The 25,988-nt window shown below is 30.2% G+C and overlaps 1 long non-coding RNA gene across 1 annotated transcript; it reads left to right on the top strand.

Annotated features, from left to right (window-relative positions):
• Positions 1–1,656: 1,656 nt before the first annotated feature.
• LOC129958145 (uncharacterized) lies at positions 1,657–25,556 on the top strand. Its single transcript, XR_008783165.1, has 3 exons — positions 1,657–1,875; positions 5,246–5,386; positions 25,452–25,556. It is a non-coding gene; the product is annotated as an uncharacterized LOC129958145 (long non-coding RNA).
• Positions 25,557–25,988: the final 432 nt, after the last annotated feature.

The following is a 25,988-nucleotide window of genomic DNA, read 5'->3' on the forward strand; positions in this document are numbered from 1 at the left end:
CTCGACAGCAGTGAGGTGGAAATTGAAGCTGAATCCTAATGGCCATCAACAACCCCGGCAAAATCTCTCATGCAGATGATATATTCCACCATTGGAATGGGACTGGACCCCAAATCTTTACTATGCCCGCGAGGGAAGCAACAATTAACTACCATGCCGAAGAATTTCATGCTTATCTGGACCCTCCTCGTGGGATAGGATTACTTAATACATAATATTTCTGAAATCATGCTGAAAATTTTAAGATTAATCAAATTTATACAGACAAGTGTTTTTACAAGAGAAAATGGGATCACAAACGCAAGGGGGACTGCTAGATTGAGTCTTGATCAATGCGCTAAGTTAAAAAAATAGATGCGTCTGATAAAGTGCCTTGTACAGATTTCATAAAATGCATATTCACAGTAGCATAATAACGCATTTGCATACATAAATATTAAGCATCATGACAAATAAAATGAGAAACATGACAAGACATATATAACAAGCTCTTGGACTTGCCCTCAATGGACTGGGCATCTGAACCTATACGAACTTCGTATACTGTTTGTTATCCACGCCACCGTGTTTTTATGCTATTGAAAATTTGTATTCCGCTAACACCGTGGCTTATTTGTTTCTTTTCCTTAATTTTCTAGCAAAAAGACCCTTTTGAGGTGTCCACCTTTGTATCTATGAAATTCACCTTTTTGCGCTTTGGTTATTTTCGTTTGGCTGATCTGCCTTTGAGCTTCTACAGTTCTTTAAGAATCCCCTATGTATTGATCTTCATCTCGAATATTGACAGTTTATGTTGTTTCTGAATTGTTTAAAATTGACAAAAGGCTTTTTGTGAGCCTAACACACACACACACACACACACACACACACACACACACACACACACACACACACACACACACACACACACACACACACACACACACACACACACACACACACACACACACACACACACACACACACACACACCTGTCTGTGTATGTATGTAACATACGTAGTTTTACAGATGAGTAATCAAAGACAAGACAAATTTGGCATTAGTTTTAATTTTTTTTTTCCCACGAGAGGTCATGATTTAATGATTTATACATGGGGACAAGGATAGAACACGTCCGTTTCCACCAGAACACAAGAGAAAAATTGTAAGAATTTTTTTCTTTAGTGCTTTTTATCAAGAAATTCTTATAGGGATTTTTTTGGCACGTATTGATTCAGGAAATAAAATCTTAGGTACAAATGAAAGGAATGCCGTGGGCGTTAAGGTGTTTAGCTCTTCGCTTGCAGCTTGTGAATTAAATAAAAAAGTCGGTTTTGGATCATAAATAAGAGAAAAGACTAGAATAAAGTAAGATATGCTGATTTAAGGAAAAAAATATAAAATAAAATAAAAAAAATGAAATGAAATAAAGAATTATATAAATAAACATTGTGACTATAAACGGTTTTCGTGTTGCAGAGTCTTGAAAGAAATTGCAGTCGTTGAGAAAAGCCTCTATTTATTGTTAACTAGAGTGATTAAAGAGGAAACTTAAATGTGTTTCTCGATATCATTGTCAGCGAGTCAGAGCCGTGATCAATGGAAAGAAATGCGGCGCAGTTTTCCCGTTAAGAATATGAAGCAGAAAGAGACGAAAAATCAAGTTCGTGGTATTTTAGCAGTTCAGAAAATGGACTTCCCGTTTTCGATTTTGTTTTTTAATTGAGTAAAAACATTAATTTCATGAACGGAGTTAAAATTAAATTATTACAAATACGAATATATATATATATGCGGATCTAATGAGTTAAAAAAATCCAGCTCACGTGACACCATTGTCATTGGCGGATTATCATCTAGACAGCTGGGTTATGATTTGCCACAGGTAAGCACAGGTAAGTCAATTGAATAGTGTAATCAGTCTAGTTGCCAAATAAATAATTTTGTATAAAAGAAGCAAATTATCTGAAGTTTTAAGTATTAGTGAATTTACATTGAACTATTAAAATCCTTTTTAAATAAATTAAAGTATATTAAGTACGTATTCATAATATGGTAGACTATTTATTATTTATTAACTGATTATGTTTCTTTCCACTTGACAGATTCTGTAAATTAATAATTCTTTAATGCTATATTTGTTGGAGTTTATTTCTTTGTAATTTATCCAAATAATCACGTCTGTTTATGTTTTTATTTGTATGTAAGGACTAAATTAGTTAATAATTATGTTTAGGTTTTCGAGAATTTTTTTTACTTTAGTCTTTTTTACGATATAAATAATTAAAAACATGATTTTTCCTAATCCTAGTAAAATTAAAAATTTGAGTTAAAAATTACTTAGTTGATTAAATAAAAAATGCATTAAAATGTGAAATTAAATTATCGAGTTATCAAAAGAAGAACCTCATTATGTGTACTACATGGAGACTCGAAATTCCTAAATCTGTATCAGAATATTTCCAAATTCAAATTAATCAAATCAAATTATTAATTCAGATCAAATTTTTGCAAATGGTGCATTCTACAAAACTTTTAAATGCATTCCGACATAATGTCACATCCGTATCTTCCCTTTCCGGAGTCGTTTATGAAGGAGAAATCATCAAACGACACGTTTGTATGAATTGTTATACATAGAAAATAGAAAGCGTTTTTGTCCCATGGTTCCAAATTTTTATTTAGGATTTGTTTCTATGAACAAACTACCTTATGCAGTTCTTAAAGTGATACATTATTTTGTGAGTTATGTAAATATCAAAATTCGTTTATTCTTTGAAATCGATCACTACTGTTTGACAAATAAAATCATAAAGAACTCTTTTATTTAAACATTTTTAAAAAAAATTAAGAATTAACTCTTCTTTGCATGATTTTTTCTTTTTTTGTGAAATAAATCAGGGTTATATGATTCATGCTCTAGATTAAAGGAAAAATGTTTAAAAAAATCCTAATATAAATATATAATATAAAATAATTAAAAAACAGTATGATGGAAATATCCATTATTATGCAAATTTACATGTTAAGCTCAGTACAAAATCTTCAATGTCCCTCTCTTCTAAATTTCTCCACTTATTATCGCTTTTAATAGCAAAAAAATCTCAGATCAGTTATAAAAAAAATATTCAAGAAATCGCACGTTTCTTCCAACCATAAGAAACAGCGGAATGATAAGTTCAAACCAGCTGTAATGATTGTGACAATTGATTTTTTTTGACAGCTGCGTTCCTTATTACTCAATAGTCGTGAAAAAAGCTGGCAGCAACAACCAGTTTACAGTACACCTGTTTTGAGTACAATTTTTTGTTCACTAAATGTTATGATGGAAATTTCCATCATTCTAAGAAGGTTTAAACTATGGATAGAAATCATAGAAATAGCAAGTTTGCTTCGTTTTATTAGTGACCTGCGCCATCATATTAATTACTATTGCTTTTAAAATTTAAAGAGGAATCTATTAAACTAAACTATATAACTAAAGAAAATAGAAAGAATTTTTTATCCCATGGTCCATTCAGAATTGGTTTTTATGAAGAAACTACTTCAAGGCAGTTTTTAAAGCGATGCAGATTTTTTCTGCTTAAAACTATATAATTTTTAAAAATTACAAATGCATGTTCTAATTTAATAAAATGCATTTTATTATCTTCAGTAACATTTTTGACTTAGTTTGTGTTCATGCAGACTACTTAGATCGAAAATGTTTCAAGTAGTGGAAATTTGAAAAAAAAAAAAAAAATGATTCTGCGAAAATTTTTTCTCTTAATTTCTTTATCGAAAGAGAGAAAACATTAAATATCAGGTAGTTGAATGTAGACGGGTATTTGGAATACCATTTTGTGTTACGGAAATAACTCGATGTACTATAGCGCGAAATAAAATAATTTATCATTGCTGTAAAAGAAATTTTTTTGCAAATTTTTTTCACATGAATATAATACTTTAAAGACATTAAGAAAAAATGTCATTGAAAAAATAATCGGAAAAATATAAAGATAAGTTGATGGAACAAAGTTCTGGGGGGACTTCAGATATGGGAATGAGTTGGTGATGGTCATTTTGTTTTTCACCACAGTGCCAGCGTTATTATCGTGGTCATTCAAGACTCATTCATATCCATAGACAGTTTAGCAATGTCAACGCCCGTTTTGAAGCAACATAGGAACTATTTTGGGACAGGAATTGTTATTTTTATATATTTGGAAATATTATATTTGGACAGGCATTGTTATTATAATAAGCTGGCGACGATGACACTTGAGTTTGGATACTCTCTCCAAACTTCCATACCGTATTAATTGGAAAACGTTTAACTATGATGTCAGATTTTGCATGCACCAAGCCGAGATACTCAGTGAATGTTTAATGGATTCGGGTTTGGACCTGAAACTCTTCAGTAGACGGTGAGTTTTTACCACTACATGGCCACAGCCTCGAACACCTACGTAAGGAGGGGAATACATTTTATGTTTTAACGCTAATGTAATGTCCTTTTCATCACTTGACTCTATAAAAGATGAATTGGAACATTCAATATATTATGACCTCTTCGAATTTCACTCTTCAGCTTTTTTTTTTTTTTTTGCTGTAAATTAATTTTTTTGGGGGGACCATCTATTTTATTGATTGCTTTTTATTTAAGAGAATTAACGAACTTTTCTTAAATGAAGAAGATTAGAACCTATATATGAAGATAAGAATATATATATGTAAACATAATTTTTTTAGCAGAGTCGTGACCGAAGACTGAGAAGACATTTTGAATTTTTAACTTCGTTTTATTTCAAGGCATGATTTATGTACAAGAGGCGATTCCGGACTAGCTTCCGCTCACCAGCGATACATGAGCAGAAGAGCGTAAAAAGAGAGGGAAAATACTTTTCCCAGTGCTTATATAGAATGAGATTCTGATAGGAATTTCTTTACACGTGTCGACCCAGGCAAGAGAACCATAGGGATCTTTTAAAAAGAATTCGCTTGGTTGGCAGTTTTTATCCCTTCACTCGGGTTGTTGGAACCGCCTACCTAAGCATTTTTACAAAGCTTCAGTTGAATGAATTAAATAAAATAAGTATAATGGGATTAGGAAATAAGAGAATATTTTAGAATGAGGTTAATATGGATTAAATGAAGATAAAACTTTAGAAATAAATTAATTAGAATTGAAATTAGATTATATATATATATGTGTGTGTGTTTGTGTAATAATTGCAATTTATTACGTTTTATGTTCTACCACTGGTTATTCTTTCTTTTCATTAGTTTACAGAGTCTGCACCATTTAAAATGGCCTGTGTACTTCGATATGTGGATAATTAAGACTATTTAATGGGTCATATATCACTGTGAAGAATGATCGATCGAAGCATGCTGCATTCTGCAATTTATAATACCAATATGAGAGTAGGTATGGTACGATATGTAAAAAAAACTTAATGAGAACATTTTTAAATTAAAGTACGAAATAAAAAAAAAAGCAGAGTTGTAAAAGAAACCCTTGAATTGTAAAGATAACAGGTGAATGGTCAAAGTATCAAACCTTAGTTAAATATTAAAAATGAAATACAACTGCTAAAAAACTTGTATTATAATGCCAATTAAATTTTAAATTGTCAAATAAAATATCTTTTTTAGTATTTGTGTCTTCTTTATTATCTAAAATAAGCTCGTAGTACTATTTGTGCACTTAATACCGAAAATGTAAGCATACCCATTTATAAAATTGGTTAAATAATATGTAAATGAAATTGCATTACCTTGTCTCAATATATTCTTTGAAATTGAGCTCTTAATATCTACAGTGTAACTATAGTCCTCCTTTATATGATAGTAGAAAGATCGGCATCCATGCTAACACTTTAATAGTATCTATTCTATCAGACAATTTGCATTAAACTTTATATAATTGAGCAGAGTTTCATAAATTGGTGGTCTTGGCCTCAGTTAAGAAAAATCATTCATTTGGTTTATTAGATAAATTTAATTTGACTAATTAATTAATTTAGTTAATTAATAACTGTAACAAATCAAAACACATCATTTTGTGCGATATAAGGAACTGAAGCATCTAAGTTTCCTTTTATTGAAAAATTTGTCAGGACATCGGACAACTTATATGATTTTATTAAAAAAATTGATGAATTTGGTGGTAAGCATACTTCTCATTACCCTAGGAAGGATTAATGTATGTGTCTGAAATTCAGTTTTTTCCTCCATATATAGCATATCTTTATGTGTTTTTTCATTACTAATAATTACTTTTATTCTGCCATCAGATATTCTAATTTCATGGATTTTACATCATTCTTGAATAATAGAATAGGAATATTTCTCTTCGAAGAATAAAGGAATCATAGCCCTCTTTCTACTATTTGTTTACAAACAGTGGCAATATAGAGTCAGTTTTGAAATTTAACAAAAATGTGCAATATTAAGTGATAATTTATTTTGTGAAATATAATTACTGAAAATATAATGCTATTTTAAACTAAACGCTCGTTAATAATTTTAATTTACAAAACTACCAAAAATCCACTGTTTTTGTTCATTTAAAGGGTTGAGAAAAAATTTTCAGGAAAGAGTGATTTTAATTTTTTTTCTTTTTGTAAAGTTGAAAATAAGAAACCAGTATCCAGTTTCCATAACAGGTGACAGTTTCTGTTGGAATAACAGCATTTCGCGTGATAATGTATCAGAAATCATGCAAAATCTTTAAAATTAAAACAGATATTTCGGCCTGATATGGGAAAAATATGTATCACATATAAGTATATAGTGAGACAGATATGCCATTCAATACATTTTTAAAAAAATTATTAACATTGTGTGTTTTGAAGCTTTATATTGCAACCTCCAAATCAGTTTTTTTTTAGTACAAGTATATTATTTTTCTGCTTATTTTCCAGCATCATCTGTCCAAAGCTCTTTTTCACTAGTAGCTGACATTTAAATCTTAGGCTTATCTTCTATTCCAATATCGTCAAGCTTTAAAAGGGTGGGAAAAATACTTCATTACGTGTGACAAATATCCGTTAAAGCTAAGAGAGAGATCCTAGCAGAATAATAACATATCGCTAGGAAGTGATTACCGACGGTTGTTGACATTTGCCCGGAAATTAAATTCTCCCTCTTCGGATAAAAACGTCATTCCTTCCCCTTCTACGGAAACCAGATTGATTACCGTACCATTTAATCCTATTTCATCTCTCATTTCACCCTCTAACATAGAATGACAGAGGAGTATAATAATCGAAAGGAGTTCATCGCGGGATTTCAACTGATTTCAGAATCAGAATTTTGGGATTCCTACTGAAGTGAAAGGCCACCAAAGAAAGGAAACAGTAGTTGAAAAAGATGCAAATTAAATATAAATCAGTGAAAATGTTTAAATGGCCTAACCGACTGATGAATCAGAACTTTTTGCTTTGTCAGTTTTGCATTTTTAGGTTATTGTTTCAGTTAAGTTAATCGACATCCTTAAACGATGTATCCTGTCGCTGGAAGAGATTGCAGAAACCGTTTTGAAATAGCAAATCATTTTGAAGAATATTTTCAATCAAATTATTTTGAATTAAATAAGAAGCGCAATTGTGAAATGTTGCAGTTAAAAGAATTTCATTTGAGCTTATTTAATTTTAGCTTTAATTTGAAATTTTGATATATCGTCAGGTAATAGTCTATTTGCTGATTTTATTTCTGTACTAACCATCTGTAGTGACCATTTAGCTCACTGGGATTAATGCTGCTGAAAATTTCAATGAAATACTTTGTATACTATGATCTTAACAGCTTCATTGGCAAAATATTTTCAAACTTCAAATTTTGACAGACATGTATCATATTGTTTTAGAAGCCTTGCATAGTTTGGTTCATTGTGTTATGCATTTCCTTATTTTCCTAAATATATCTTTATAAATCCAATTATTTCACTAGAAAGAATAACAGATTTTCTTTTAATAAAATATTTTTTAAAAAATTTACCATTGCTGGGTTTTGAAGTTAAACCTTACTTGTAAGTACAATGAAATTTCAAACATCTTATTAAAAGCATGCTTTATACTGAAACCTACACAACATGGAAAAAATAAGTTGAATTTTCATAAATTGATCATCAATCAGGGAAAAAAAACTAAGTTGGTGAATTAGAAGCAAAAATGAGAACAATTATTTGAGTTTCACTTAAAGTTTTGTTATAAAATGCATAATTTTTTACTAAAAATCGAAAAAAATTTTGTGGTCAAAAATCGATGTCATAGAAAAGATAATTTTTGAATTTAAAGATGATGTACAAATAATGTTTGTACTGTTACATTTTTGGAAGTTGTTGCTAAAAAAATGTCAAAATTTCGTTAAATTTTTAATTTTCTAAATTAAAAAAAATTCCCCTTGGTGCACATTTCACATTCTGCACAACATATAAAGATATAAAATGACATTTGAGAATCAAGAAAAATTTTCATGCTCTTTGAAGGGGTCTCCATTGAAAAGAAAATTTTAAAGGCCGGATGTAGATGATTAAAGATTTCTTGTCAGTTTTATTATACTTAAATCTTCATATTTGCAAAAAAATATTTAAGAGTATTTTACTTATCTTTACATAAAAAAGAAAGTATTAAGAAACTTGCCTATGATCAACAAATTTTCTTCTTTTTTTATTCAATATGCAACTAGCTAGCATATTTGGCAAAAAAAACTTAATTCGGATGAATAAAACAAGTTTTTCTCGATAAGTTATAAAAAGGAGTGAATCAATAGCGGGTGACATTCCTCTCTCTCAACATATGATATAATGTCACCTGATTTTTTGCTCAAAAATTTCAAGCCGAAGGCGACTATTTTTTTTTTTTTTTTTTTTTTTTTTTGATATTTATTTAGGAGAAAAAGTTTGGAGTATTTTTTTTCAAAAAAGCAATATTTTAATTCCATTGTTTTTATTTCGATAAAATTTCTTTGTATGTATAGAAAAAAATAATTAACCATGCAAATAATTATCTTTAAAAAGAAAATTTCCTATAAAACATTTATTTGAAAGTTTTTAATGAAAGTGAGTCAAATCAAACCATTTTGTTGCTTACAGATGAATAGTTTTGATAGGAGCAAGTTGTCAAAAAATTTTTTTGTGTAACTAAAGACTTTGTATTTGAGATCAAGACTTATTACTAAGGAATCTTTGTGTTTGATAATCTTAAACATATTTTTCCCATCCTTCGACATTGAGGCAAGGTCTGATGGTTATGAGTTTATCTCTGCTGGAAGGTAAAAAAAAATCTTACAGTCATTTAAAATATAACATTTTCATAGAAAAAATATGACCGAACTATTTTGAACTATTTTATCACTATTCTTAATTAAATAATTCGATATTTTTGAATAACAGTGATGTAAGCTCCGATGATTTAAATGGATTAGAAGATAAATAATTGTTATGTTTCGATATTGTTCAAATGCAAATTAACTTTTGAACAGTTTACAGATGAAGAGATATTTTAACACCTGAAAGCAGAAAGCTTTATTTCAAGATTACCATAAATTACCTAAACTGTGAACAAGAAAATACCGAGAAATATTCTTCTCTTTAAATGTCAGTTAAAAAATTGCATAAAAATAAGGCAGTATTTATATGATTTTTTTTTAATTCATTATTATTTATTGCAGAAAAATTTTACATATCAGCACAGTTCAGGTTATTAGACTAGAACAGAGCAGAGTTTTTTTTTTTTAAATGGGCATTTTATTTTTGTGTTGTCATGAAAATTTTACAATTTTTTAAAAGAAATCTAACACTTTTCCAGCTTGTAGGACGTATTTAATAAAATCAACCCTCTAAAAGCAGATAAGAAATGCTGATGAATGCCAAGAAACACAACTAAATTTTTATGTCCTGTAGTTGGAAATATTTAATAAGTATTCACAACATTTCAGCATTTTCGACGAATCTTTCGAAATCAATTTTTATCGTACCCTCATCTAAAGAATTTTCGAATTTTAATAAATTCGTAATATTAAAATATCATCTGTGTTGTTTAGAATTAACTAAATTTTATAAAATTGGCATCTAGGGCTTTGTTTTCGTTTTATTTCCTTCATTTCTCAATTTGCGACTTTAAAAAAAGCAAAAAATATTGTCTTCGATGAGCTTGAAAAGAAAAACAATCGCAGTGTCGACAATACGCTTGTTCTTCCTATGCTTTGTTACTGACTGTTCTTTCCTAATTTGTATTTACTGTCAACACTTTTTTTTTTTTTTTTTTATCTTTAGCATTTTCCTAGGTTCTAAAACCAGGGAAAATGATATCGTTAAAAAGGGAAGTCAGACATACACTGAAATGAATCGTTTTGCAACATGGATCGTAAACTTTAAAGGATCTGCTAGTGAACGTGCTGGATTTTAACATCATGTGGCCAGAGTCTCTAAATTTTTTGAAGCCCTTCATAGAAAAAAAATCGATTCATGACAAGAAAGTTGCTTGAATTATTATATATATATTGAGAGGTTAATTACGTTTCTAAATATTTATCTGATGTAAAAACAATAAGATAATGTATGCAATAGATTATGAATAAAGTTTTAGTTTATATTTATCTTGAGGAAAATTCTGCCACTCTTGGATTATTACACCCCTGGAGGGGTCTTTGAATCTGGAGTAAAAGTCTGTCAGATTACTTCTAGCAATAGGCTCAGAAATTTTTTAACTTCAGATAAATCTTCCAGGTTTAATTTTTTTTTTCTGTTTTAAGGTAAATAAAAAGTGGAAGAAAGAAAGTCTCCCTGAAGGAAATGGGGAACGGGCGTGCAGATTACAATCATACAGAAAAAATCGAGAGAGGACTCTTCTTTAAATATGATATACTGTGCACGAAATTCTTGTTACGAGTAAAAAAAAAAGTACAGCTGTGTTTTTATTTACAATTATTTATTATTTTTTGGCTGCATTCGTTACATATTTTTTTTAGAATGGGTAGTATGTTATTAATATATAGGTCACGTCACTTCTTTATTAATCGTGAGCATCATTCACACTGAAAAAGTTGACACAGTCACCCATAAAAAAACTCCCCTTGCGCAGTTAAATCATGCTTTTTTTTTAAGAAAGCAATTTACTTCTTAAAAAAACTTCGTTCGGAGCAATAAAGCTAATGGTTAGAAAAAAAGTACCTTAGAAGTAATCTCAACTGTAACTATCAATTAGCAAAGTGACATTTTGTCTCTTTAAGATGGTTGCATCAGCTGGATAAGTATTTTACGTGATTAACTGGAAAGTGAAGCTTTAAAAAGTTGCATGTGGTGTAGATATCAGGTTTCTTTCTCTCTTGCGACAGATATATTTTTCCGAATGTGAATTAAATCACATGTTTTAGCCTTTCGGAGGGAAGAACAATTTTAACTTCTCAAAAGCTGTTTTTAATTTAAGAGGCGGAGAGAGCACATTAAGACATAAACGATTTTAGAATCAATATTTTTCGGAGGTCCTTAAAAGAACGAACTGTCTCTTGAAATCGTATTTTTTTTTTTTTTTTTTTTTTTTTTTTTTTTTTTTAGCCAGCGTAAGATTATTTTTATTTACAAAAAAAAGTTACTTTTTGTCTCGATTTTTTTTTGTGATTTAATCACTTAATCATTGTGCCCATGCATTATTCGGGCGTCCAGTTTTCACTTCTCAAACTTATAATTTGAAATTAAGTCATTCGTAGAAGCAATAATTTGATGCAAAAATTTCACATAATTCACAAAACCTCTATAGATTCTTAGCTAAGCCTGTAAGAAAGCACGATATTTATACTGAAGGTGTCATCTAATAAGATAATAAAAAAAGCAAAATTGTTGAGGGGGTTATATTAATTTTTAAAAGCTATTAAACTGGGAATGAACTTGTAGAAACTGTCCTAACTCTACATATTTAATATTAAAATGAAATCGAAATTATGTATGAAATTCGTAATTTTCAATGCCACCACTACCCATAAAGAAAAAAAAAAGTGAAATCATAAAAACAGGCCGGAACTTTTCTCTTGTAATTTATAAAATCGATTCTAATTGTTCTAATCCCTGGAATGTTTAAGCCACTCTCACTAGCGTTTCCTTTTATGTTCCAAAAATTTTGCAATATTCCCTCCATGCAGACAATTTTTTTTTTTTTTGTTATACTAAATGTACCTATTTTGCGATATGTAGGTTTGGTAACAAAGGACTTCGTGATCTGGAGTTGAATACTCAATGTTCGATGTTACTGAAAATGCGTTGTGCACGCTAGCTTTGTGTTTACATAATCCATTGGGGGTAAAGTATCTTCCCAATGGTGTGTGACGTGGAAGCATGTAGAGGGTGGGTGGATGTTGTCATAAATATCGATCTGATCATCAAAGGTAGGAGATTTCTTCCGAAAAGCCTCTAGTATAGATTGAAAACGGAAAATAATAAAATCAATCAATCAATTCAAATATATATTAATTTGCCTTTCAACAATACAACCCCAAAATTCGCAAAATAGAACAAAATATAATTATTTAAATAAAGGAAAATTTAATTAAATACTCAATTTTTTCGAAAATTTTAGAAAAATCTTGCAAACCAGATGGTAGTCCAAAAAATTTTCACCAATTAACATTGAAAAAATTTGAGAAAATCACAGGCTTTCAGTGTTTTACTTACTCTAAAATTCATGCTAGCAATTCGCCTTAGGGATTCGAAAAAATGTCAAGAAGGCCTTTCATCAGATCACATTCCATTTTTCCGAAGTGAGTGGAACTCTTTCCTTCGTAACTTAACTCTCTTTTATCAAACCTCCTCCCGCAGGGATGTGATACGGAGGTTTGGAGAAGGGGTTTCCAGTTCAAATATCCTCCTTGTCCTCGAGCCATGGTTCAAAATTACGAATAATATAATCATTTCGATTATCCATCAGGTTATAAAAAATTATTGTCTCTCTAGGGCAGACGGGGGCTAGTTGTAACAGTTTTGGAAAAATGCTATTATTTTTAAATGTATTTGCCATTCCTTGATTAAAACTATTTTTAGTAGATCAGTTATTTATTCATAGTTTTCATCTAAGAAAAATTTAATAATTTTGTTGATTTTAATGCCAGAAATATTTTTTCGAGACTTCTCGGCAGTTACATCTTATTCTGGATATGTGGCAAATTGTAACAATAAAACCAGCAATATCTAAAATGATTTCCTTTCTTTCTTTCATTAATTAAAGTGCATAAGAAATTTGGCAGCTATTAGCACTAGCAACGTGGTAATAAATGATATCAAGTAGTTTACAGTAAAATAAAGAAAAACTTATCTAACCAATCTACATAAAGTCAGTCTGCAACAGAAATTCAGTTAACACAAGCAAATGATAGACTACTTCCTATCGTACACATTTTGTACACATATTTTGAAAATGAAATATTGAATTCATTCACTATCTCAAGAACAAATCAAAATTAATCACGCAAGTTGTAATAAATTACAATTAGCTACGAAATTTTGTTACTACTTGACCCATCGCCCACTTTTGGACATTTTTGTTGATTTATAAAAAAATATTCAGTTTAGGACAAGAAGTAAGCACTTTTTTAAAGCTTAATACATACAGAAAGTAAATAAGTAAAAATAATTTTTTTAAAAAAAGATTAATTGACTTATCTTAAATAAAAATTCACGAAATATTTTTTCTGTTTACTTACCGAAATGGAGCACGCATTTACAACTTGTCATTGCCCCTTTTGGCTGTGAATTGGCAGTGCTGACATTATAAGGCTCGTCTTAAAAAATATGTTTAGAGAAAATTCTGATTAAAAATTTCAAAAACCATAGCATAGCGTGCTTGTAACAACTTACCCTTGTTACAATTAACCCCGGACTTCTCTATGATCAGAACATTTTTATCTTTGAAGTTTACATTTCTTATACTTCTCAAGGCCACAAAAACATTGAAATGTCATCAGGTCATAGCCAACTTTCAAAATAAAGATTGATGGCAGATTGCAAATACTAAAAACATATATATAGAGAGAGTAGTAGCTAACTTCCCAATAATAAATTAGGCCTACGTAGGAAAACAGACAGTACAAGCACACAGACGTAGACAAGCAGATACTTCCAATTGAAAAAATATTCTAAATAATGTAAAAAGTTATGATTTTTGTTTTTTGAATCAATAAATGTTTTCCTGAAAAAGTTACGGTAGATAAATTTTTATGAGTTCCTTCTGCCCTATTAGTCATAGTTAATAAAATATTCTTGGCACATTTACATTGTAAATAAATTTAAAAAAAAGAACTCTCCATAGTTATGCAATCAAAACTAAGCGACTTAGGAAACTAAATATTACAATCTTATACGATTTTAAGCCATCTCGAGGACAGCCTAAAAATTGATCCACCAATCATTGCACGATGTTCCCTCAAGCCGACCACTGATTGCCCTAAAAGAAGGAAATGAAAATCCTGAAAACGCTAGAAATTTCAACCTGCATTTATTAAGCTTTTAAGAATGGCAAATTTCAATAGAAAAATTGACCTGAAAGAATATTTATTGTCTTGATGACTGGTATGCTCATTATGGCTGTGACATGTAATAAATTTATTTTTTTTTAACTTATCGAACTATCTAAAACACAATGAGTTGGAATAAATTATTTTTTTCTTTAATTCTTTACAGGAGGAATTCCTATCAAATATTATCATGGAAGATGGGGTGATAAGTTATAGGAATCGCGTGTTGTGAAAGGTTAATGGCATATCAAGAGCAAGCAGTGGCGTAATAAAACGTCAGAGAAAGACTAAATTGCAATAAATAGGCTTGATGAATAGAGGAAATGATTTTTTTTTTTTTTTTTGTTAGAAGACTGAATATTGAAAATCACGCAAACTGGTTTTCGTCTATCAAGGCCTTATAGGAAGAGTATTGAGCAAATAAGTCAAAATGTATAAATTTATTGCTTTAAAAAGCATTCAAAACTAAATAAGCAACCGAGAAAGTTATTTATAAATTTGAAAAAGAAAATCAATATCTAAAATTTATCTAGCTCAAACTGACGAGTCCCGTCAGTAAATAAAACCGAATTTTGAGTAAACTAAGAAATATGCTTTTCTTTAAAAACTACGTTATAAAAAGAAATAAGTAGTTCCTGAAAAGCAAATAAGTTACGCTCAAAGCGAATTTAAAAACTGATATGCTTAAAAAAGTGTTAAATCTTCTGAGTTTGTTTTAGAAATAATTCAAGCTGCCTCTATAAATAAATGATCTACTTCAAAATTCACATTTTAATCAAAACCCACAGAATAGTATATTATTTCTGATATTCGACTCTGTAGGCTGGAAGATATGGCTACTACAAAATTTCCCTTGTTTGGTTAAATGCATGGACTGGAATAGTAGTTTTCTGGTTCACTAATGTTTCAAGGGAGATAATATATTTCAGAGGCATCAAATTATATGCTTATTAGCTTGGATAACATTTTTATGCTTACATTCCTTTAATATGAGTACGATAAGGTTTAGTACATCATTCGATCAGTCTTATCTTTTTAAAAAATTCATTCTTGAGCAAAATGTGACAGTAATTGTTACCTTCCTTTATAAGTAAGTGATTATGTCAGAATTTAATAATTTGATTTCAACTAAGAATATTAGAGTCAAATTTAAATAATCTTACAAGAGAAGGGCACAGGTTAGGAAATTGAGTTCGAGATTAGATTTTATATTGTTAATATAAGGTTACGGTGTACTTTTATTAAAATATTCAAGCGAAATAATTTATCAATATTGAGAACGCAACATTCTAACTTTTAGCATAGCTAATATGCTAGGTAACTTGCCGCTAATGGTTAGCGGCGACGTCCAGGTCTTAGTGTACTCCACTTCGATTAGAGAGGTCAGGATTTGGTGTTCTAAGCGTTTCTGTTTTATAAAATTATTTCAAATTTAATTAACAATTTACAAATATTTTTAATTAATATGCTACCTATTTTGGTGCAAAATATACCTATACATTTAATATTTGAATTATGAAAAAAATTCAATTTTTAATTTAAGTGGGAAGAAATATTAAATATACTTTTAATGGTGATAATACTTAAACTTACATTAGAATTATCATCTTTAAGCCCTTAAAAGTTTTAAATTATTGGGTTTTAATAGATTCAAATTAACAAATTACATTCTAATTCTACAAAATCGCTGTATTATAGAGTGCAAACGATACTTCATTAAATACCTAAACAGACGGTCCCGATTTTAAAAATCAAAGAAAATAATAAAGAGCAAGCATTAAGTTATAGAACTTGTTCAACCACACTAACTTTATTTTTACAGAAAATGCAAAATCTTATAAAGCGTATGCAAAGTTCTGCTTATTTATTTGAACCGATCGAGAAACAAATTCTTGCGGAGATTGTATTGAAATACTGCAAGTCAACACTTCATATATGCCATTGCCAGTTTTTAATAAGATATTTCGATATTCTTTGAACTAGCTACCCCACATTTTGATGTAAGAGAATATTTTTTAAAGTGAATGAAATTTGCGTTTCGATAGATCTCCTAAAGAAATGTTACTATTTTGAAAAATCCTCACTTATTAATTGCGCAGGAGGTCAAAATATATTCTGCTTTCGATTTTTTTAATGATAATTAACATTCTGATTCTTGTAAGTTTTAAAAAATAAATAAGTGTATCGTCTTTTGATATTTGATGAATTAATTTATAGAATTAATGAGTAAATTTTTTTGAAAGCAATAATAGATACTTATCAAATCCGACAATGAATTAATTGGCCGTCTGTCGGAATGCATGTGAATGCGAACAACTCAGAAATTCACCGCTTTGAATAAATAAAATTTGGTACATAGTTTTAGCATATAAAGTGCATATTTTTATTAAATATTTTAATCAAATATATCAAGAGGTTGAACAGTGTGTTGATCTGTAATTTCATATGCATGTAAACGCAGTAACTCAAAAATGCAATGACTTAAGTAAATGAAATTTGGAATGTGATTTTGTGACTATGATTGCAGTTCTGTTTCGAATTTTGGTTTCAATTTGTCAGAAAAAGTACTATCCAATGTACATATTTGTTTATATGGTATTTGTGTGTTAATCGTAACCCAACGATTAATTGTCAAAACTCGTTGGCTAATGGGTCTTTTCGTAACTATTATTCGTCAATCCCTTATGTTTAGTAAAATACAAGTATTGATTTTCTTTACTATATTACAACGCACACAACTCTCCTTTGCGAGACTAGAAAATAAAAACCTGAACACTCTTAGCGTCACAGTCTTGCTTGAAATCTAGTCTTTAATTAGAATATCGGTATTCAAATTCCGAGTCATATTATTCTAAAAGACGACGATTTTTGAAAATGATTTTCGATGTTCAATTTTTGGCGAACGTTTTTGATTTAAAATTTATAGACTTTGTAGCTGAATGCATATCCTGCTCTGACATGTAAGGTGAAATCCTTTCCTCATATAACAAATATATGTATCGCAATAAATATAGTTATTCTTTTTTACAGATTTATTTTATGAAGTTTTTGGATCTCAGTGGCCTCGCGGTTTGTTCAAGACTGCGAAATCGAATGGTTTCAAATTCGAGATCCTCTTACAAAGAAGATTCATTATACTGGTGAGCTTAGGACATGTTAAATCTGACGTTGAGAGTCAATTATTCTCTCGTTGGTGAGGTGTGGGAAAAGAGTGTCGGCTCAGGTGTCGGCCTCGTCAACTGACAGTTGTTTAAAATATGAGTTCTTTTCCAAAATAGCCTTTGATTAGTTTCAAAAACGTAATTATAAGTAAATGAAATTTGTGGTCATGAATTCAGGGTGACCGCTATATAAACTCGACTTACGAACTTACAGTCAGTACGGAGCTCGATCATAAATTGAGGGATCACAGCGGGAGTGATTAGTGTTTATAAGTGAGGGAAAGGCAAATATTTATAGACAAATAAAAATACCGGGGGAGAGGTAAGCAATAAAATTTAAAAATTTCGCTACATGATGTCAAGATTTCGCTGCTTTGAACGGGTAATTGTTGACAATTTACCAAACTAAAAATAATTTGTATAAGATTGTTTAATATTCTATAACTTTCTATAAAGAAGCAATTTTAAATATATTACAATTAAATCAAAAGTAGTTTGAGAATTCACAAATTACCAGCAATAATTTCATTAAAAAAGTAAAGCCTTTTTAAATTAAGTAATAAAAAGAAAATTTTTCGCTTTTTTTTTTTATAATTCTTAATTTTAGGCAGCTAAAAGGAAATAAGAATTGAATTTTTCGAACAAAAACTGAGGCCGGTCGGAAATTGCGTATCCTCTCCAAATCGGCATTTCATAGTAAACTTCTTAAAATTTCGCTGCCAAAAAATAAATGCTTCAATAAAGATTTAATTTAAATAGATTCATTGCATTCCGCTATTCATGTAAAAATATGATCAACAATTACATTCAATTTTGATACCTAAATCTGATTAGTCCATTTTTCCCATTTTAAGTGAAGTTTTGTTAAATAAAGCCCAGTAAAGACGCTTTTGATAAAAAAGAACCTACAGGGTAATTAAAAAGAAAATTGTGATAAATACTTTGCCTACATGCTTGCTTCCATTGTTAAAACTCAAAAGGAACTTTGTCGCGTGGGCGCCATAAACATCAAACAGCTTAGAGAATTAATTATCTTTGAACCTTTAATGATATTTGGAAGGCGTGTGCCAACTGGTAGTGAAATCAATATTCGCAAATGTGATATTATAACCAGCATTTTTCCTCAGTGCTCTTTGCTTTGATTGAATTGATCATCTACACGGGGACTGAAAATCGATTTCTATCTTTAGAGTGCCTAATAAACTTCGAATGGCTACATTAAATGGATTGTGAATGAAATATTTTAAGCTTTTAAGTTGCTTTGTTAATAAATTGTCAAAGTAAAATAAATGATTTACTTGGAAAACACTTAGCGATGCTGGGTTCCCTCGTAATGTGCTTTTAAAAGATTACTGATGCTGTGATGGCAATGCTTCATATCTGACAGCAATATGTCGAATTATTTTATAAAATTCTCTTACAGCATTTTGACGTTAATTTCAAAATGTCTAAATAAGTATCGAAAATTGAGTTTGATGACATCTTGTTATCAAACTATATCAAAAAATCATATTATCCAATGTTTATAATAAACAGATCGAAAATGAAATATTTTAAACTTCTGAACGACTGATTCATTAGCTTTAATTGGAATAATTTTCTTGAAAAATATTTTGCGACGACAGGCTAATTCATTATTCACATTTAAAGGATTACTGATTATGACTGTAATGTTTCCATTCATTCAGATACCATTCTTCCAGATATTTTTATAGATGTCATTTATAGCATTTGGTATTAGTATCAGATGTATACTTCTGATAATTCTTGGATTATATTAATTTGTATCAAATGAATTTAATCGCATGTTAGAGATAAACAAATTTGACGAAACAGAGAATATGAGTTTAAATAAGGTTTTAATGAAAAATAGCCAGCCCTTAACACAAAAATAAACAGCGGGATCACGCTCTTCCAGATCACAAAATGGCACGCTTAAAGTTAAATTTTATAATATAGTGAAGCGAAGTAAGTATGCATTTTGAAACTTTTTCTATTCGCCTACTGGATCCAAAGATTCATAATTCTCGTAATTAAATCACATACGAAACTTAATTTATCTAGTTGTTTGCGTTTTCGAATTATCGTATTCACATACAAGCGGATGCAGATGTATATCAATTCCTCTTACAGGGATTGCATCCAATATTTGAGCTGCCACTGAAGTGACTAGGGTAAGTGGCCTTCGAGTAGTAATATGATCCCCCCCCTCGGTCGTCAATAGTGATTCACCATGGGCTTAGTTTAGTTTAGTTATATTAACATTCCATTGTAAAGCAACACTAGGGCTATTTTGGGACTGACCTCTTAATTTTGAACCGCGGTCAGATGAGGACGACACCTGAGCTGGCACCCCCCTCTCCACACCGCACCACACCAACGGGAGGATGGTTGGTCTGACGGATTTAACGTGCAATCGACCCCCCCCCCTTACACAACGGTTCTTCGGTGGAATCGGGTCACGAACCTGAAACCCTACGGCTCACAAGCCGAGACCTTACCACCAGGCCACCGCGACCTGATTCTCCATGGGCAAAATGTGCTTAGAATATATTATTGTTTTTTCACCCCCCCCTCATCATATTTGGCTTTGAAAAGCACAAAGTACAAGTATTTTACCTTTATATTTCATTCAAAAATGGATCCCTGAAGCAACCCCTTCACCTCCACCCACTAAGAGCAATTAGACTAACTATCCGTTCTATCTTTACGGCAAAGAGAGCAGATATTAAATTTCATCCATCTCACTTGTAGTGTTTTTGATTTATCCTGTTCACAGATAGACTGATAGACAAAAATAATTCCGAGTGCTTGTTTTTTCGGATTCAGGGAAGTCTAAAGCGTGAAGATTTATCAAAATTTCAAGACCGGAATATTAGAAGATTATACTATTTCCTTTCTGTATAACTCGTATATTAGAAAGGGAAAAAAAAATTATATCAGCATTTGCATTGCTTCTGTTTATTCAGATATTCTGTTCCCATACCTTTCCTCTAAGTTGGATTAAACCAAACGAACTAAATGGCCATAAAAGGCGGTTATTTTATTTAAAAAAAGGGATGGTTTAGAAAATAACCGGAACAATTCAGTCAGTTGTCCTTAAATATTGTCTTTAGTCAGTTACTGAAATATATTTCAGATGAAAGTAATCGAAATAATGATGAATTACACGTATTAATCCATCATTAAGGGTAATTTAATTCTAGCTACTATTTCAATATAATGCTTTTGATACCTAAAAGCTTGCAAAAGTTCTTAATAAAAGACTGATGTCTAGATGTTACAACATAGAGATAATAGTTTGATTTCAGGTTCTGGTATTAGATTCAATTTTAGTGAAATTCTAATAATGCTTTTATAAATGACTAATATGTTCTTAAAAACATTAATTTTTCCCCCGAATCCATTAGAATAATAGTTTAATTGATATAATGAAATTTCCAGAAAATTCATGAAATATGTTAAATCTTAAAACGGCCTTTGATAAATCATTCATTATGTATCTATTAGAAATTAATAATATATCTCGTTACTTGGCTTACAATAAATTTTGATTTCTATAAATAGTTTTAGACTAATAACAGCAAAAGCATGGAAAGCATATGGATTGGTTTTAGAAAATAGGTGTCTGACTTTTTTCTAATTTTAAATATTAAATGAAGAAATTATTTATTAATCAGAATGTACAGGTGCTATTTTCAAAATTAGTTCCAACCACACTAAAGCTTGAAGTCTTACATAAAGCTTTTTGCTGTGGTAACTCAACATTTTTAATAAAAATTTCAAAATTATATACAAATGCACCTGCATTTTATGACAATGAAGGAAAATGTAGATATTTTAACATTCGAAATGTTTTGGCCTAAAGTAATTTTGTAAAAATGTTAAGGCAACAAGGTATCATTTAAACATTTTTTTTATTTTTAATATTTGAAATTAGATTTTAATTGTATTTCATATAAGCTAATGTTTTATCAAAAGCAAAAATTGGGATTTGTTTAAAAATATTTTTTAGATTAAGTTTTTGAAATCCCTATGGCTTTTTTTAAACAATACATACATTACAAGACTTTTTTTCGAAATATCTCGTAACATATAACATAAAATTGGACATGATTTTTGTTTTCTATTGCCGACATTTGATTATTATTTTTTATTATCGGGTACACAAAAAATTTTCAAAAGTGTGCTAATTTTAACTTTGAAATTTAAAAATAAATTGGTACTCATCTTAGAGCTAACTTCATACATAATTCTATAAAATATGCAATGCAGTAAATTCATAAAAATTTTTAACCATCTATTTCAATTGTTAGAAAGAAACACAGAGAAATATCGATAAATAATTAAGATTCATAACAATTCTGTAAAAAGAAAATTAATCAAATTATAACCTTTGAATAGCTTTTTGTTAACTTTTTCCACAATAATAACGGCAATAGTAGCCTAATGGAAAGGTCTCTTCTTTGGCTTTGAATTGTTGTCAGTTTAAAAACCGTATCGATCAACGATCTTTCGTGTACATAGGATGGCGAACGTTAAATCTTACTTTGAAAGTCAAGCATCCGCATGAGAAGAGTACGATAAAGGTTGCCATTTTAGCTCTTGGTCTCATTATTTGACCACGGCTCAAAATTTCAGCAAATCCCTCATGTTGCTAACAAATTGTACGTTTGTGTAAATTATTGCATTGCTTTGAATAATAAATTATACTGAAAAATGGTAAAAAGGCTGAATAGATAATACATTATACAGGTTGATCATCAAGTCTTACCCTAATCGTAAGCAATTATTGTAAGAAAAAGCTTTAAGAGGCCCTTGAGTCGTCCAGATTTTTTTAGATATTCTGAAAGTTATTTAATTTTGTACTTTGATTTAATTTAAAAGACCGTACAATCGAATTTATTAAAAAAGCAAGAACTATTGAAATTAAGTTTGAACATGATTTTAGTATAATTTCTAATTAATCATTATTTGCAAGTTTTATGTTATGTTATTCGAAAATTCTGGAAAAAAAAATGCGAGTGGTTTGTAATTAAAAAAAATGTACGATACTATTATTAAATATTATTTAGACTGTGATAAGAAAAGTTTAGCCATTATTATTAGTTAGTTTTTTTTGTCGTTTTATTTAAACTTTCTTATTCATTTCAATTGTGCATTTTTGTAATGTGATATACTTAAATCAACTTTTTGGAAAATGATTTCAAATCAAGCGTTTTTCTATTTTATTGTATCAAATTTGTTATTTAAAACTGCTTACATGCAGATTAAACTGAAATCGATGTTTGGTTTTGAAAGTTTAGAAGGAATAAAGGACCTCGAGAATTACATTGTTCAAGGCCTCTAGAAGGCTTAGTTCGTCTCTGTTGGTAGCTCGAAGAATGGCAAGACGGTATTTCGATTCTCTCGACGTATTGTTCAACTTATAGGCTGTTTGTCCCACTAGGCACATTATCAATAATTCTAAATTTGAGTGTATCAAAATTTTCAAACTATGTGTCTTATCTGTAACCTCTGAAGAAAAAAAATGTAATGCAGTAACGTCGGGGGAGCGGGACGTCATTGGCGCTGTTTTCGTCTCTACATTTTGACGCCATGTTTTTTTATAATAATCGGATGTAAAATCGTTATTTCTGCATTAGATGTGCCATCGGTTGGATTAAAAAATTAAAATCACGACTCTTCCATAATGAAAAATTTACTATATTATATTCCGTGGTTCATTCATATTAATTTTTTGCACTCAGGGAAAGTCATATCTCTGACTCTTCGACCCGCCCGAAGGCAAGCGGATAAATAACACTGAATGACCGGACCGCCGTAAAGCAACACTGGCAGGAACTGGGGTTGAGTCCTAAGGACCATCACCGGCTACGGTACACCCCTTCCCTTAGGAAGTACGTCCTGTCATAGATGGGAGGTACCAGACCTTTTCGTGTACCCTCCAGGGTGGCGAGATCCAACCACCATGACGGAAGCATCTCATCCTCATTTCGAGATGCCCCCCCCCGGGGGGATTGTACTCAGGAAAAGGCTTTGTGATCACCCTGCATTATTCTGAACAAAAACTCAAGGACGGTTTGTTTCAGACACTTATGATTTATTTATTTAAATCCTACGATGATCACAATATTCACAAATTTGTTGTAAGCCGACCAAGTCGATTGCAAGATGTGTCTCTTCTTGCTTATTCATGATATTGTAAGAATTTTATATCATTTATGAGTCAAATGTCTTCTCATTTGTGCATTACAAAGAGCGGAACACAGGAAACATTTATTTTTGGAAAGTGACGGAGCTATGGATGAGGAATATACTCAAAATAATATATCTTTGAAAGAGATGATGGTTTAAAAATCACACTTGGAACTGTTTATAAAATATAAAATTGTAAAGGAGGCCCAGGGAAGATCCCACATATATTTTTAATGTGGTACTTTCTTTTATTTGCTGATTTGACCCAGAAATGCTGGTATTATACTGGTTATATGACGATGACATACTTATGTCAGCTTTTTATTATCTTTTCCAAGCAACTTTTTTATGTTTTTTGATTTAGCATTTGTCTAAACAGGAATGGAGTGTTAATAGATTCCTGAACCTTATCCCCTCTTCTCAATTCTAGTATCATTCAGACGGATATTTATTCGTTTTGCGGGGGGGGGGGAGGAATGAAAACAGGAATGCAATCTTAATTACTCCGATACTAAAGATTAAATGAAGCAGAGTTTCAGTTAGAAAGAACTAAAATAAATGGCATCAATCATGATGTTGTCATGCCCCTTCTCTATTATGAGAAACCTCAGATATTTGAAAAACTTCGTAGGCCATTAACAACGCTTAAGATTTATGAAGACAGCATAAACAATTTCAGAAGTAACGCTCACTATCTTCCTTTAAACTTAATTTATATAGATTTATAAAAAATTATCAGATAAAGACTGCTTCTCTTCTTATAAGCTTTATTTGAAAAAAAAAAAAAAAAACTGTCACTTTTTTTTTTCTACAGAAGTTGTTACTTAGGACTCGTGGAACAGACATATCAGTTGAAAAAAAATAATCTATACTTTTTTTTGTTAACGAATTTCAAGGACAAAGCGATATAATAGGACAGTCCTACATTTTATGACAATTTTGATATTTTCTCAAGGTCAAAGCAGTCGTAATTCTGTCATAAATGAAAAATAGTTATACATTCCGCATTAACAACATCCGAATTAAAAGAAGTATTGGTTTTCAAATGAAAATACTGAATCTTTTATAATTTAAGAATGACTCTTTCATTTTTTTAAAGTTTACAAATCCCCCTCGTGATATATATATATATATATATATATATATATATATATATATATATATATATATATATATATATATATATATATATATATATATATAGTGGCAGTTATATATAGCTTTACTCTAGTGTTCTAATTTCTAGGTCAGCAATGAAACTAAAAGTTTGAGAAATAAGAGAAAAACTAAGCTTTTTAAGATTAAATTATCTATTAAAAATGTTTTTCTGAAACTTAATTTAAAAGAATTTTATACAAAATTATAGTTTATAATCTGCATATATAGGATGTGCACTCTAATAAGACCCAATAGCTTATTTCCAAACCGTTAGAGACTGGCACATACAGTATACATTTTATTTACAAATATATGTCGTTTCATCAAGGTCTCGAATCATTCGTAACCATTGTAATGATAAAGGATTTCATATATAAGAAGCAATTTCTTCGGTTATATGTCGTTTTCTTCCTTTCCAGAATTCACAAACTTTCTGCATTAATTCCTGTTTCTTTTTTCCTTTTCAGGGGAAGACACCTCCTAAACGGTAGGGAGGACAAAGAGATTTTTCTCCCTGCTACTTCCATATAAAAGATTCAGGAAGGATGGAATATTTCATGACTAGACGGTGGTCTTGGGAGAATAAATTTAGGGCCATTTCATTTGTTGAACTGGTCTATCTGATAAGCACGCCATTCTTGAATTCCGATGCATTTAGACACTCAAGTTTTTTCAAGTCAAGTATTATTTTCTGTTTCTTTCTGCACATAAATATGAAATGTACAGGGTGATATTGTAAAACGTCTATTATAATTTGGCATATGGTTGTGCCGATATATTCTTAAGACATTTATAAAATTTTTTAAGAAAACCACTTACGTCTGTAAAGTTCAATATGAAACCCTTGGTAGCTCCAAGAATTTTAAGGTTGTATTCCGCTTCTCACCAAGAATTGTCAAACATTTCGGCTGTCACATTAGACACACAACTGTGATTTTAACTTTGAATGCATCAATATCTTCAACTGGCCTTGCAAACGCTTTATCCTTTATGTTACCCCAAAA

Source organism: Argiope bruennichi, chromosome X1 (genome assembly GCF_947563725.1).
Source record: "Argiope bruennichi chromosome X1, qqArgBrue1.1, whole genome shotgun sequence".
In the NCBI taxonomy this organism is placed as follows: Eukaryota; Metazoa; Arthropoda; class Arachnida; order Araneae; family Araneidae; genus Argiope; species Argiope bruennichi.